Raw genomic sequence first — 13,958 nt, 5'->3', positions numbered from 1 at the left:
TGGAAAAAGATTCTCACTGTTGACCCTATCTAAACCCCTAATCATCTTATACACCTCTATCAAGTCACCCCTAAACCTTCTTTTCTCCAATGAAAACAACCCCAAGTGCCTCAGCCTTTCCTCATACGATCTTTCTACCATACCAGGCAACATCCTGGTAAACCTCCTCTGCACCCGTTCCAGTGCCTCCACATCCTTCCTATAGTATGGCGACCAAAACTGCACACAATACTCCAGATGTGGCCGCACCAGAGTCTTATACAACTGCAACATGACCTCAGTACTCCGGAACTCAATTCCTCTACCAATAAAAGCCAGTACACCATATGCCTTCTTCATCGCACTATTTACCTGGGTGGCAACTTTCAAAGATTTGTGTACATGGACACCAAGATCCCTCTGCTCATCCACACTACCAAGTATCCGACCGTTAGCCCAGTACCCCATCTTTTTATTATTCTTACCAAAGTGAATCACCTCACACTTAGCTACATTGAACTCCATTTGCCACCTTTCTGCCCAGTTCTGCAGCTTATCTATATCCCGCTGTAACCTGCCACATCCTTCCTCACTGTCTACAACTCCTCCGACTTTCGTATCATCCGCAAACTTACTCACCCAACCTTCTAACCCCTCCTCCAGGTCATTTATAAAAATGACAAACAGCAATGGTCCCAAAACAGATCCTTGCGGAACACCGCTAGTGACGGCACTCCAAGATGAACATTTGCCATCAACTACTACCCTCTGTCTTCTTCCAGCCAGCCAACTCCTAATCCAAACCTCCAACTCACCCTCAATGCCATACCTCAGTATTTGTTGCAGTAGTCTACCATGGGGAACCTTATCAAACGCCTTACTAAAATCCATATACACCACATCTACCGCTTTCCCCTCGTCCACCTCCTTAGTCACCTTCTCAAAGAATTCAATAAGGTTTGTGAGGCACGACCTGCCCTTCACAAAACCATGCTGACTATCCTTGATCACATTATTCCTATCCAGATGTTCATAAATCCTATCCCTTACAATTCTCTCTAAGATTTTGCCCACAACAGAAGTGAGACTCACCGGCCTATAGTTACTAGGGTTATCCCTACTCCCCTTCTTGAACAAGGGAACCACATTTGCTAGCCTCCAATCTTCTGGCACTACTCCTGTAGACAACGAGGACATAAAAATCAAGGCCAATGGCTCTGCAATCTCTTCCCTTGCTTCCCAGAGAATCCTAGGATAAATGTCATCAGGCCCAGGGGACGTATCTATTTTCACCCTTTCCAGAATTTCCAACACCTCTTCTCTACATACCTCAAAGCCATCCATTCTACTTAATTGTGACTCAGTACTCACATTGACAACAATGTCCTGTTCCTGATTGAATACTGACGAAAAGTATTCATTCAGTGTCTCCCCAATCTCTTCAGCCTCCACACGCAACTTCCCACTACTATCCTTGACTGGACCTATTCCTACCATAGTCATTCTTTTATTCCTGACATACCTATAGAAAGCCTTAGGGTTTTCCCTAATCCTACCAACTAAGGACCTTTCATGTCCCCTCCTTGCTGCTCTTAGCTCTCTCTTCAGGTCCTTCCTGGCTACCTTATAACTCTCAATCGCCCCAATTGAACCTTCACGCCTCATCATTACATAGGCCGCTCTCTTCCATTTAACAAGGGATTCCAATTCCTTATTAAACCACGGCTCCCTCACACGACCCTTTCCTCCCTGCCTGACGGGCACATACTTATCAAGGACACTCAATAGTTGCTCCTTGAACAATCTCCACATATCAATTACACCCTTGCCTTGAAGCTTACTTTTCCAGGCCACACATCCTAAGTCATGCCTCACAGCATCATAATTTCCCTGCCCCCATCTATAACTCTTGACCTGTAGTGCACACTTATCCCTCTCCATCACTAGAGTAAAGGTCACCGAATTGTGGTCACTGTCCCCAAAGTGCTCATCTACCTCTAATTCTAACACCTGGCCTGGTTCATTACCCAGAACCAAATCCAGTATGGCCTCACCTCTTGTTGGCCTATCTACATATTGTGTCAGGAAACCCTCCTGCACACATTGGACAAACACTGATCCATCTAATGAACTTGAGCTATAGCTTTCCCAATTAATATCAGGAAAGTTAAAGTCCCCCATAACAACCACCCTATTACTTTCACTCTTCTCTTGAATCATCCTCGCAATCCTTTCTTCTACATTTCTAGGACTATTAGGAGGCCTGTAAAAAACTCCTAACAGGGTGAGCTCACCTTTCCTATTTCTAACCTCAGCCCAAACTACCTCAGATGGCGAGTCTTCATCCATCATCCTTTCCACAGCTGTAATACTATCTTTGACAAGCAATGCCACACCTCCCCCTCTTTTACCCCCATCTCTGACCCTACTAAAACATTTAAACCCTGGAACCTGCAACAGCCAATCCTGTCCCTGTTCTACCCATGTCTCCGTAATAGCCACAACATCGAAGTCCCAGGTACCAACCCACTACAATACAGTCCCAACAAAGACATCACCCCCCCTTCTTCTATCTAACTTCTAATCATGTGACCTCATTTGATGACCACTTAAGAGTATCCTCTCTGAACACTGTGGCTATGTCGTCCCTTATCAAAAGGACAAATCTCCCTCTTCACCCCCTCACATACTTGCCCTTCTATCACTCCTGTAGTTTCTTTATCCCGGAACACTGAGCTGCCAGTCCTGCTCTTCTCTCAGCCATGTTTCTGTTATGGCTATAATATCCCAGTCCCCAGAGCTAATCCATGCTCTGAGCCCATCTGCCTTACCAGCCAGACCTCGTGCATTGAAATAAATGACCTTTAAACCAGAAGTCTTTTCCCTGCCTTGACTGTGTCCCTGGATATCCTGAATAGGAAACCTACTCTCGATGGCTGATGTATTTTCCCCTGTCAAGTGGATGGTCTCTCTCTTATTCAGAGTCCGTTCCCCTGTCAGACTAGTTTAAACCCTCCCGAGTAATGTGAACAAATCACCCCACAGGGATGCTGGTGCGCCTCTGCTTCAAGTTCAACCTGTCACCTCTATCCCAGAAGAGGTTCCAATGATCCAAGATCTCACAAGCCTGCCCAATACAGCAGCTCCTCAATCACATATCCATCTGGCTGATCTTTCTATTTCTATCCTCACTGGCACACGGTTCTTGGGGGTAATCAGGAGATCCCTTCTCCTGAGGTCTTGCCTTTTAACTTCTTACCAAACTGAGTGGGATTCCTCTGGGCGCTCTGGATTCCTCCCACAATCCAAAGATGTACAAGTTATGTGAATTGCCCATGATAAATTGCCAGTAATGTCAGGTGCATTAGTCAAGGGTAAATATAGGGGAGGGGAATGCGTCTGGGTGAGTTACTCTTTGGTGGCTCAGTGTGGACTTGTTGGGCCAAAGGGCCTGTTTCTATAATGTAACGAATATAATCTAATCAAACTACCTGTGTACATTTCACAAGACCCCATCCCTTTGTTTAACTATGGCATGTGTACCAATTGCACAATGACCTCTAGCTGTTCACGCTCCCCCATCAGAATGTTCTGCAACTGCTCAGAGATATTCTTGACCCTAGTACCTGGGAGGGAGCAGATCATCCTGGGGTCGCTTCTGCAGCCACACAGTCTCCTGCTTGTCCCCCTCACAACTAAGTCAACTATCAGTATCAATAGTATCAGTATCATTAGACAGAGACTGTGAGGAACTACCTGCAGTTGGATCTATATTCGGAAAGTGGGAGTATTTTAAAGTGATACAGTGAGAATTCAGGGCCAGCGTGTTCCTGTCGAGTGAATAGTAAAGGCCACATGTCCAGCAATCACTGATTCAGTGATATTATGAGTTTCATAAAGGAAGTACAGTGCAATAAAAGCAGGTTCAAAATTTCAGTGAGTGAAAGGGGATTGTCGAAAATGAAAGGCAAACAAAAGACAAGAAATATATTTGGCAGATACGATTGAGGAAAAGCCACAAGATATTTTATCAGCTTGTTAGAGTAAGTGGATTACTGGGGAAAGAGTGGAGCCTATTAGAAACCAAAGGGACAATCGGTACATGGAGCCAGAGGAAGTAGGTGAGGTCTTCAATAAATACTTCCCATCTGTATTCACACAGGAGAAAGACATTGTAGCCGGGGATTTCAGTGGAATGGTGTGGTCCCAGAACATGTTAAGATCAATACGGAGGAGGTATTAAATGTTTTCACAAGCATAAAAAGGTGGAGAAATCCCCAGTGCTCAATGAAATGTGTCTTAGGCTGCTGTGGAAGGTAAGGGGACAGATTGCTGGGGCCCTGGCAGAGAAATTTAATACTTTGCTGGCCATAGGTGAAATTCAAGAAGGGCAGCAGGGATAGGCCAGGTATTTAGAGTGTATAGCCCAAAATCAGTGTGAGGGAAATTATTGGAAACAATTGTGAGGGTCAATTTGAATCAATAATTAGAAAGGTAGGGACCGATTAGGGATACACAGTACGGATTTGGTAGGAGAAGATCTTGTCTGATGAATTCAGCTAATTTTTCTTTGAAATTACAATTAAAAATATTGATGAGGGTAGGGCAGATGATGTGGGTTCCATGGAGTTCATTAAGGTCTTTGACAAGGTCCCACATGGAGGGCTCATCCAAAAGGGAAGAGCCCATGGGATCCAAAGCAAGTTGGCAAATTGGATCCAAAATTGATGGAGGATTGGTTTTGTGATTGAAAACCTTTGCCCAGCGGGTGTACCACAGGGATCTGTGCAGCAACCATTGCTGTTTATTATGTACATTAATGAGTTGGATGTGAAAGCAGAAGGTATCATTAGTAGGTTTCCAGATGACATGAAAGGTGAGGGTGTTGTCCACAGTGAGGGGGACGGTCTCAGGCTACAGTCTGAAGGTTGAAGCTGGATCAGAATGAGGGAAAGCCGAAGTATTAAGCTGCATTTACTTTGATATAAAATGCCTGACAGGAAAGGCAGATGAATGCACGGCATGGATAGGAACATGGGACTGGGATAGTACAGGAATTACATAGGTACAGCTGAGGTAAGGATAGGCCAAGCAACTTAATATTCTAGGGTACAGATGCTACAGGAAGAAGAGAAGGAGAGGCATTTGAGGAGGAGGAGGAAGAGGAGCGGATGTTTTGATCAGTGAAAACATCACTGCAGAATTTAGAGAGGATATTCCTGGTGATCGCTCAGTGAAGCTGTAATAGTGCAATTGAGAAATGAGAATGTGTCGTCAGTTTGATATGACTGTACTACAGGTCCTCAGCAGTCAGCAGGAATTTGAGCAACAGATATGTGGAGATGTCAGATATTTGGTCCACAGGACGTGACATAGGTACAGTGTTGGAGGGACAGCACAGTACAGAAAGTTCCCAGTCAGCATTACAACCCACTCATGGGAAGCCTGCTTTCCCCTCTGTTGTACTGATGCTCACTAAGACAGCACAGGCCTGGATTGATAACTGTGACACTCTCGATGCCGACTTAGTACAACAAAACTTACAGTCGGGGTAGTGACTGAGCCTGGGTATGTCTGTACTGTGCTCCCCCTCCGGCACTATATCCATGTCATGTCTTGTTAGCTGATGTTTGGAGCCCTCTCATTGCCCTCTGCCCTGTGCACTGTGAGTGATCTTACCTCACTGCAGGATTTATTGAAGGCTCCATATCCCCCTGCCCTTTGTCTCTCTGGCTGACCAACCATCTTCAATGTGGCGATGGACGATACACCCAGCAGTTGGGAAGTCTATTGAGTCAGGAACTTCCTGAGTACCTACAGGAGATAGAGAGATAGACAGAATGGGAAATTAGACTGATGCAGTCAGGGTTACATGTGGAGAATGGCACTGAGTTCCACAGAGATCTGGAAAATTCCTGTCTCCATCTATGGCCTGTGCTGCTGCGTTACTCTAGAGTGGAGAATTCTGTTGGCTCAGGATCTGCAGTAGATGCAAAAGTGAGATGCGCTGACAGAGGCAGCAATTAGACCCTCACAGTGAAGGATACCACATGGAGAGAGACTGAGTGATACCACTAGAGTGCAGGAAGATGGCAGGATCGCATAATTGTGTTGGAAGAACGGGTTTTGCTTCATGATGCACTGGTATAACTGGTCAGGAATGAACAACCAGTGAGCAGGTGAAGTGATGGCCTAGTGGTATTACTGCTAGAGCATGTATCCCAAACTTCAGCTAATGTTCAGGGGAGGCAGGTTTGAATACCACCATTTGAAATGGTGGAATTTTAAATGAATATACTTTTTAAAAATTGGAATTAACAATCCATAAATAAGAATTGATAAAAATCCAAACACTTGACCGTCAAAGAAAGACAACAGTTCACTCTCACGTGGTCTGCAGGACATACCCACAGCAAAGTGTTTGCCTCTCAATTGCCCTCTGAAATGGGCGAGCCAGCTGCTTAGCTCAAGGGCAGCAAAGGATGGGCAATAAAGGCTAGTCAGCCAGAGACACCCACATCCCATATTTGATTTTTAAAAAAAATCCATTCATATTGTTCCACTGGAACCGTGCTGGGACCAGTGTGCTGGCCAATCACGTTGGCAGGTTTATGGACAGGGCTTTAAACTGACAGAGAGGACGCAGGGACAGGGTTCAGGTGAAAGGAGCTTTCCAAATCCAAGAGAAAAGGTGAAGCATCAGAGCAGTGTGGGAATGTGACTGAAGACAACAGAAAGGAACAGGATGGGACAAAGTTTAACTCAAACTGTAGAATAGCAAATCGATTTGTGACAGGAAATTGTGAGAAAGAGTAAATTATGTTTTATTTTAATGGACAAGGTCTCTGCATCAAGGTAGATGGATTTGTGACACAGAGATAAAAGAGATTTATCACCAGGAAATTGTGGTTACAGGGCGAACAAAAGGTGGAACATAAATATTCAATAGTTCACAACCTTGCAGAAACTCAGGCAAAATGGGCAACGCTAACAATAATGGATAACAAAGGCCTTACAGAGAAAGCATTTGGTCTCAGATCATGAAGTAGAGTCAGTCTGAATGTAAATTCTGGCTATTACTTGCCAGGGACACAAGCAGCAGAACAGTTTTAGACCACCGAACAGCATTGCATTGCTCATCACTGCAATAAGCAGGAATTCAATGGAATTTTTAATAAGAGCATTGTGAACATTTAGTGAAACGTCAATATTCGCATAATCAGGGACAATCACACTGACAACAGTGATATTGGAAGAGGAGTTTGGAGAATTTTTTTTTCAGTGTTTCTTTGATTAACACATTGTGCAACTGACTAGGGACATAACTATCGCAGAGCGACAGTTGTGTGATGACACTTCGTGAATAAGTAATGTCACCTGGACAGATCCTCTGGGAAATTATGATAAAGTGCAGTTTAAAGAAATATAAAGTTTTAAAGTGAATCACAGAAAGGACAAACTACAACTAGAAACAAAAATAGACAATTACATGAGTTTGAGAGGAGAACTGACCAAGGGTAAACAGGCTGAACAAACTGAAATATGTGTCTGTAAATGAACAGTGGAAAACATTTGAAGGGACAGTGTAAAACACTCAAAAGGTGTTTTGAAACAGACCAAACCTCAGCAAGAAATCCCCACCGGTCCCTCACTCAGGACAAAATGGATCATATTAGATTATCAGGCTGAGAAGATCACCACAAAGTACTTAAAATCCTGAAATGTGAGTGTTTTAGGAGTAAGTTTTGAAGGGATTGTAAAGGGTCTGCTAGCAGGGGGAGGGCAGTGAGAAGGGGAAATCATTGTCAGGGTTTAATGACACGATAGGAACAGGGAGAGGTGAAGGTGGTGACAGTGTTACAGAGAGTGGTCAGGATCTGAATGGTGTTACAAAGCTAGTAAGGATGGCTGCAGCTGTGAGGTGTGTCAGAGGTAAGGAGGGACATATGTATTTTTATTTATTCTTTCATGGGATGTGAGTGGCACTGCCTGGACAAGCATTCTTTGACCCCATGCTAATTACCCAGAGATTGCTGAGGCCCTGGTGGATATATTTAATACTTTTCTGGACACAGGTGAAGTGCTGAATGACTGGAGGATCGCTAATGTGGTTCCTTTGTTCAGGAAGGGCAGCAGGGGTAGGCCAGGTAATTACAGAGCAGATAGTCTAACAGCAGGGGGATGGAAGTTATTGGAAACAATTGTGAGGATGAATCAACACTTGCTTAGGTAAGGATCAACTCGGTTTAGTCATCACTGATTTGACAGAGGAAGATACTGTCTGAGGAATTCAGTTCAGTTTTTTTTGAAATGGTGCTTAAGTATATTGATGAAGGCAGTGCAGATGATGTGGTTTACAGGGACTTGACTAAGTCCTTAAACAAGATCGAACATGGAAGGCTGGTCCAAAAGGACTGGGTTCCAAGGCAAGTTGGCAAATTGAATGCAAAATTGGTGGATAGAATACTTTCACCAGTGGGTGTACCACAGGGATCTGTGCAGGAACCATTGCTGGGTATTCTGTCAAATAGTAACTTTGAAGTGAAAGCAGAAGGTATCAAGAGTAGGTTTGCAGATGACATGAAAGGTGAGGGTGTTGTTCACAGTGAGGAGGATAGTCTCCGTCTGCAGTCCGATGTCAATCGGATGATAATCTAAGCAGAGTTTAATTCTGATTGAAGTGAGGTAATACTCTGTGGGAGGTACGATAAGCGAAGTACAGACATAATAAATGGTAGGTCCTTGCGGAGTACTGAGGAATACAGGGGCCTTGGTGGACAAGTCCATAGATCCCTGAAGGTGTCAGCACAGGGAGACAGGGTGGGAAAGGCACCTCAACTGGGAGCAGGGGAGGGACCCATATCCTGGTGGGGTGAATTGCTAGAGCTGCTTGAGAGGACATATACCAGTCTGGCAGGGTGTTGGACCTTAAACAGTCGTAAGGCCAGAAAGAAGATTGAGGCTGGTACACAAGTTAAAGAGAGCGATTTCAAAAGACAAGACAGGCAAGAACATAGCAGGGAATGGGGGAAAACTGGTTATTAAACTACCTGTATTTCAATGCAAGGGGCCCGACAGCTAAGGAAGATGAACTCAGGGCATGGACTGGAACATCAGACTGGGAGATTATAGTTATCACAGAAACACAGCTGAAGGAGGGGCAGGACTGGCAAGTCATTGTTTCAAGGTAGAGATGCTGCAGGAAGCATCGAAGGGTGGGCAAGAGAGGATGTATGGTGGTGGGTTTTGATTGCATAAATCATCACAGCAGTACTTAGAGAGGATATTCCTGTGGGATCACCCAGTGAAGCTATGTTAGTGGAACTGAGAAATAAGAATGGGTCATCACTTTGACACGACCGTACTGCTGACGTCTAATAATGAGTGGCAGACTGAGGAACAAATATATCAGGAGATCTTAAATATCAATCATAATAATAGGGCTGTTATGGTAGGGGTTTTTGAACTTTCCAAACCTAGACTGGGAGTGTCAGTGTTCAGTATTTGCAAGGGAGGAATTTGGTAATTGTGTTCCAAAAAATCTCCCAATCAATATGTAAATGGCCTGAAAAGAGAAACGGCAAAACCTGACCTCCCCTTGGGAATCAAGGTAGGGAAAGGGACTGAGGCGTTAGTGGGAAAGCATTTTGTCAAAGTGACCACAGTTCTACTAGTTTGAAAATGGCGATGGAAAAGGACAGGCCTGGTCCAGAAGTTCAAGTTATAAAATGGGGCCAGACCAATCTTGATCGTATCAGCCAGGAACTTTCAAAAGGTGATTGGGGAGTCTATTTACAGTGAAAGGGAAGTCTGGCAAGTGAGAATATTTTAAAATATAAATTGAACGATCAGCGCCAGCATGTTCCTGTTTGTGTGCAGCTCAATGTTGACAGCATTCGGAAACACTGGCTTGACCAGGGTCTGGTCAAGGAAAAGGAGGCACATGTCAGGTATAGCCAGCTGGATCAAGGGAATCCTTGATGATCTCAGGGACTGTAGGAATACACTGTAGGTGGAAATCAGGAATGCAGAAAGGGTACAAGAAATAGCCTCAGCAGAGAATGATAAGGAGAATCCAAAAGTGATTGTATAAATATATTAAGAGTAAAAGAGTAACTCGAGACAAAATAGCGGCCCTTAAAGATCAATGAGGCAATTGATGTTTGGAACTGCAGGATATTTGCTAAGACCCTAAACAATTTTTTCACTCCAGAACTTACTGTGGACAAAGACTGGGGAACTCAGGGAACAAGAGTAATACGTTAGACCGCAATTGGAGTTCTCTGCAATTCCAGTCTCTCTGCTACAGGAAGGATGTTGTGAAACTAGAAAGTGCTCAGAGAAGATTGATAAGATGTTGCCAGGGCTGTTGCTGAATAAGCTGGGGTTATTTTCCCTGGAGCATCAGAGACTGAGGGGTGACCTGACAGACGTTTATATAAACATGAGGGGTATGGATATGGTAAACATTCAAGGTCTTTTCCCAGGGATTGGGTAGTCCAAACCTAGAGGGCATAAATTTAAGTTTAGAGGGAAAAGATTTAAAAGGGACCGAAGGGATAGCTTTTTCATGGATAAGGTGATGTGTGTATGAAATGAACGGAGAGAGAATGTAACAGATACTGATACTATGACAACATTGAAAAGGTATCTGGATGGGAATATGAATTGTAATGGTTTAGTGGTACATGGGCCAAATGCTGGTAAATGAGATGGATTTATTTAGATCTTCTGGTCAGCATGGACGAGTGAGTCTGTTTCCATGCTGTACATCTCTATGACTTGAAAAGAGTGCATGTTGTAGAAGAGGTGGTGCCGAAAGCTTTATAACATAAAGTTATGGAAAGCCCCAGGACCTGATTAACTGTAAGACAGGCGATGCTAGGGAAGAAATTGTGGAGCCCCGAGCAAAGGTATTTGTATCATTGACAGCCACGTGAGATGGGCTGGAAGTTTGGAGGGTGGAATAGTTGACAGTGAAGGAGGTTTTCTAAGATTACAAAGGAATCTTGATGAGTGAATGGGCTGAAAAATTGTAGAGGGAATTCAATTTGAATAAATGCAACGTAATAAATTTGATAAAACAAACAAAGGTAGAGCTTATACAATTAATGTTCAGGCCTCGGTTAGTGTTTTAGAGCAGAGGGACCTCCGGGTTCAGGTACATAAATCTTGAAGCTTGCATCACAGGATGGATAAGGCACTGCTTGGCATGCCTGACTATTGCTCAGTCTATTGAGTGGAGGATTTGGGACGTCATGTTGAGATTGTACCGATATTGGTGAGGCCTCTTCTGCAACACTCTGTCCAGTTCTGGTCGCCCAGTTATAGGGAGGATATTATTAAGCTGCAGGGGGTTCCGAAGAAATTTACCAGGATGTTGTTGCTGGGTATGGAAGGCTTGAGTTCTGAAAAATGGCTGGATAGGCTGAGTCTTTTTTCACAGGAGCCTGGAGATTGAGAGGTGACCTTATAGAAGTTTATAAGATAATGAGAGATATAGATAGAGTTAACGGTAGCTGCATTTTCCGCAGCATGGGGGAGTCTCAAGAGAAGAGGCCACATTTTTCAGGTTAGAGGAGAGAGATGTTCAAAACAATGACATGAGGGTTAAATTGTTACACAGAGGGCGGTTTGAGTGTGGAATGAAGTTCTTGAGGAAGGGGTGGATGTGGGTACAATAACAACGTTTTTCAGACATTTTGATAAGTACGTGACTAGGAAATGTTTGGAGGGATATGGGCCAGCAACAGGCAGCTGGGATGAGTTTAGTTTGAGATTGTGTTTTCTACCAACTGTAGGATCTGTTTCCATGCTGTACAACTATGACAAGAATATGGTTTTGGTCCATTTTTTGAGAAACGCTGTGATGGAATGCTAGGGAACTAAAGACCAATTAGCCAGATGTCAGTGATGGATATGTTGTGGAAGTAATTCTGCCAGGCAGGAGTTACACGCATTTGGAAAGGCCAGGATTGATGAAAGATAGTCAGCACAGCTTCGTGCATACAACGTTAGGTCTCACTAACTTGATTGCTTTTGTTGAAGTGGTGACCATACATTGTCTACACTAAAGTCAACAGGACCTTTGACAGGGTTTAGCATGATGTACTGGTTCAGAAAGTTAGATCACATGGGATCAGGGAGAGTTAGCCAACTGGATACAAAATTGGCTCTACAGTTGGAGACAGAGGGTGGTGGAAGGGGATTGTTGTTCAGACTGGAGGCCTGTGACCAGCGGTGTGCTATAAGGATCGGTGCTGGTACACTGATATGTATCATCAACATAAATGATTTGGTTGAGAAGATAGCAGTCATTGTTAGTAAGTTTGTAGATGATCAAATTAATAGAGTTGTATGCAGTGAATATGGTTATCAAAGGGGCTCTTGATCAACGGGGCCAGTGGACTAAGGAATGAAAGATGCAGTTGACGTATGGTGTTGGGTTTTGTTGAGACAAACCAGGGAGGACTAACTAATGGTTTGGCTCTGGACAGTGTTGTCGAACAAAGAGAGACCAAGGGGTGCAGTTACATTGTTCCTTGGAAGTGGCATTGCAGTTGGACAGGGTGGTGAAAGCAGTATTTGACGCACTTTCCTTCATTGTCCAGAGCTTTTATATGAATTGGAGACATTTGCAACATTGTCCTAAATATTTGCCTTAGGCAGAGGAGGCTACGGATTGACCTTATAAAGGTTTATAAAACCACGCAAGGCCTCAGTAAGGTGAAAAGCCAAGGGTAGGTGAGTCCAAAGCTAGAGGGTATAAACAGGAGGTGAGAGAGCAAGGATTTAAAGAGGGAGCTGAGCAGCAACATTATCCACAGAGGATGGTGCATAGACGGAATGGACTGCCAGGGGAAACGGGAACAATTGCAACATGGAAAAGACATTTGGGGAGATACATAGAGAGGAGAAGGTTTGAAGAGATAAGGGCCAAACACAGGCAAATGTGACACGTTTAGTATAAGAATCATGGTCAGCATTGATGAGTTGGAGTGAAGTTTCTGTTTCCGTGCTACATGACTCTGTATCCAGTTAAAGAGGAGGAGACTACTGAGATAAGGCATATTGTAGACACTGAAGCAAGTTACAGCGATAGGGCTGGTAGGCTGGAGTGCAGTAGGTTTCAAATTAGTGAAGCGACTATAAGGAACGGAGGAGGTTACAAAGATAGCACTTCTTATAGGATTTAAAAAATCATTGAAGACATTGGTCACCAAGATATGACATAGATTCAGTGTTGCAGTGTAGTTAGTCTTAGTACAACAGACCTTACATTATGGGCAGTGATTGAGCCTGGGGTATGTCTGTATTGTGCTCCCCCTCCAGCACTGTATCTATGTCATGTCCTGTTAGCTGATGTTTGGAGCCCTCTCATTGCTCTCTGCCCTGTGCACTGTGAGTAATCTTACCTCACTCCAGGATTTATTGAAGGCTCCAGATCCCCCTGCTCTTTGTCTCTCTGGCTGACCAACCATCTTCAATGAGATGATGGACGAGACACCCAGCAGTTGGGAAGTCTATTGAGTCAGGACCTTCCTGAGTACGTGTAGGAGACAAAGAGATAGACAGAATGGGAAATTAGACTGATGCTGTGAAGGTTACACATGGAAAATGGTACTGTGTCCCACAGAGATCTGGAAAATCCCAGTTTCCATCCCTGGCCTGTGCTGCTGCGTCTCTCTGGAGTGGAGAATTCTGTTGGCTCAGGATCTAGAGTAGCTATAAGAGCAAGAGGCATTGACAGAGGCAGCAATTAGACCCACACAGTGAGGGATACCACATGGAGAGAGACTGAGTGATATCACCAGAGTGCAGCAAGTTATCAAGATCAAACAATTGTGTCGGAAGAACGGGTTTAGCTTCATGATGCCCTGGTGTCAGTGTTCAGGGATGGGCAACCATTGAGCAGGTGAAGTGATGGCCGAGTGGTATTACTACAGCACGTATCCAAAACTTCAGCTAATGTAGAGGGG

Source organism: Chiloscyllium plagiosum, unplaced genomic scaffold (assembly GCF_037043375.1).
Source record: "Chiloscyllium plagiosum isolate Xiang-an unplaced genomic scaffold, Cpla_swu_hap1 HiC_scaffold_53Y, whole genome shotgun sequence".
In the NCBI taxonomy this organism is placed as follows: domain Eukaryota; kingdom Metazoa; phylum Chordata; class Chondrichthyes; order Orectolobiformes; family Hemiscylliidae; genus Chiloscyllium; species Chiloscyllium plagiosum.
The sequence above is the reverse complement of the archived record's forward strand: the minus strand, read 5'-3'. Positions refer to the sequence as shown.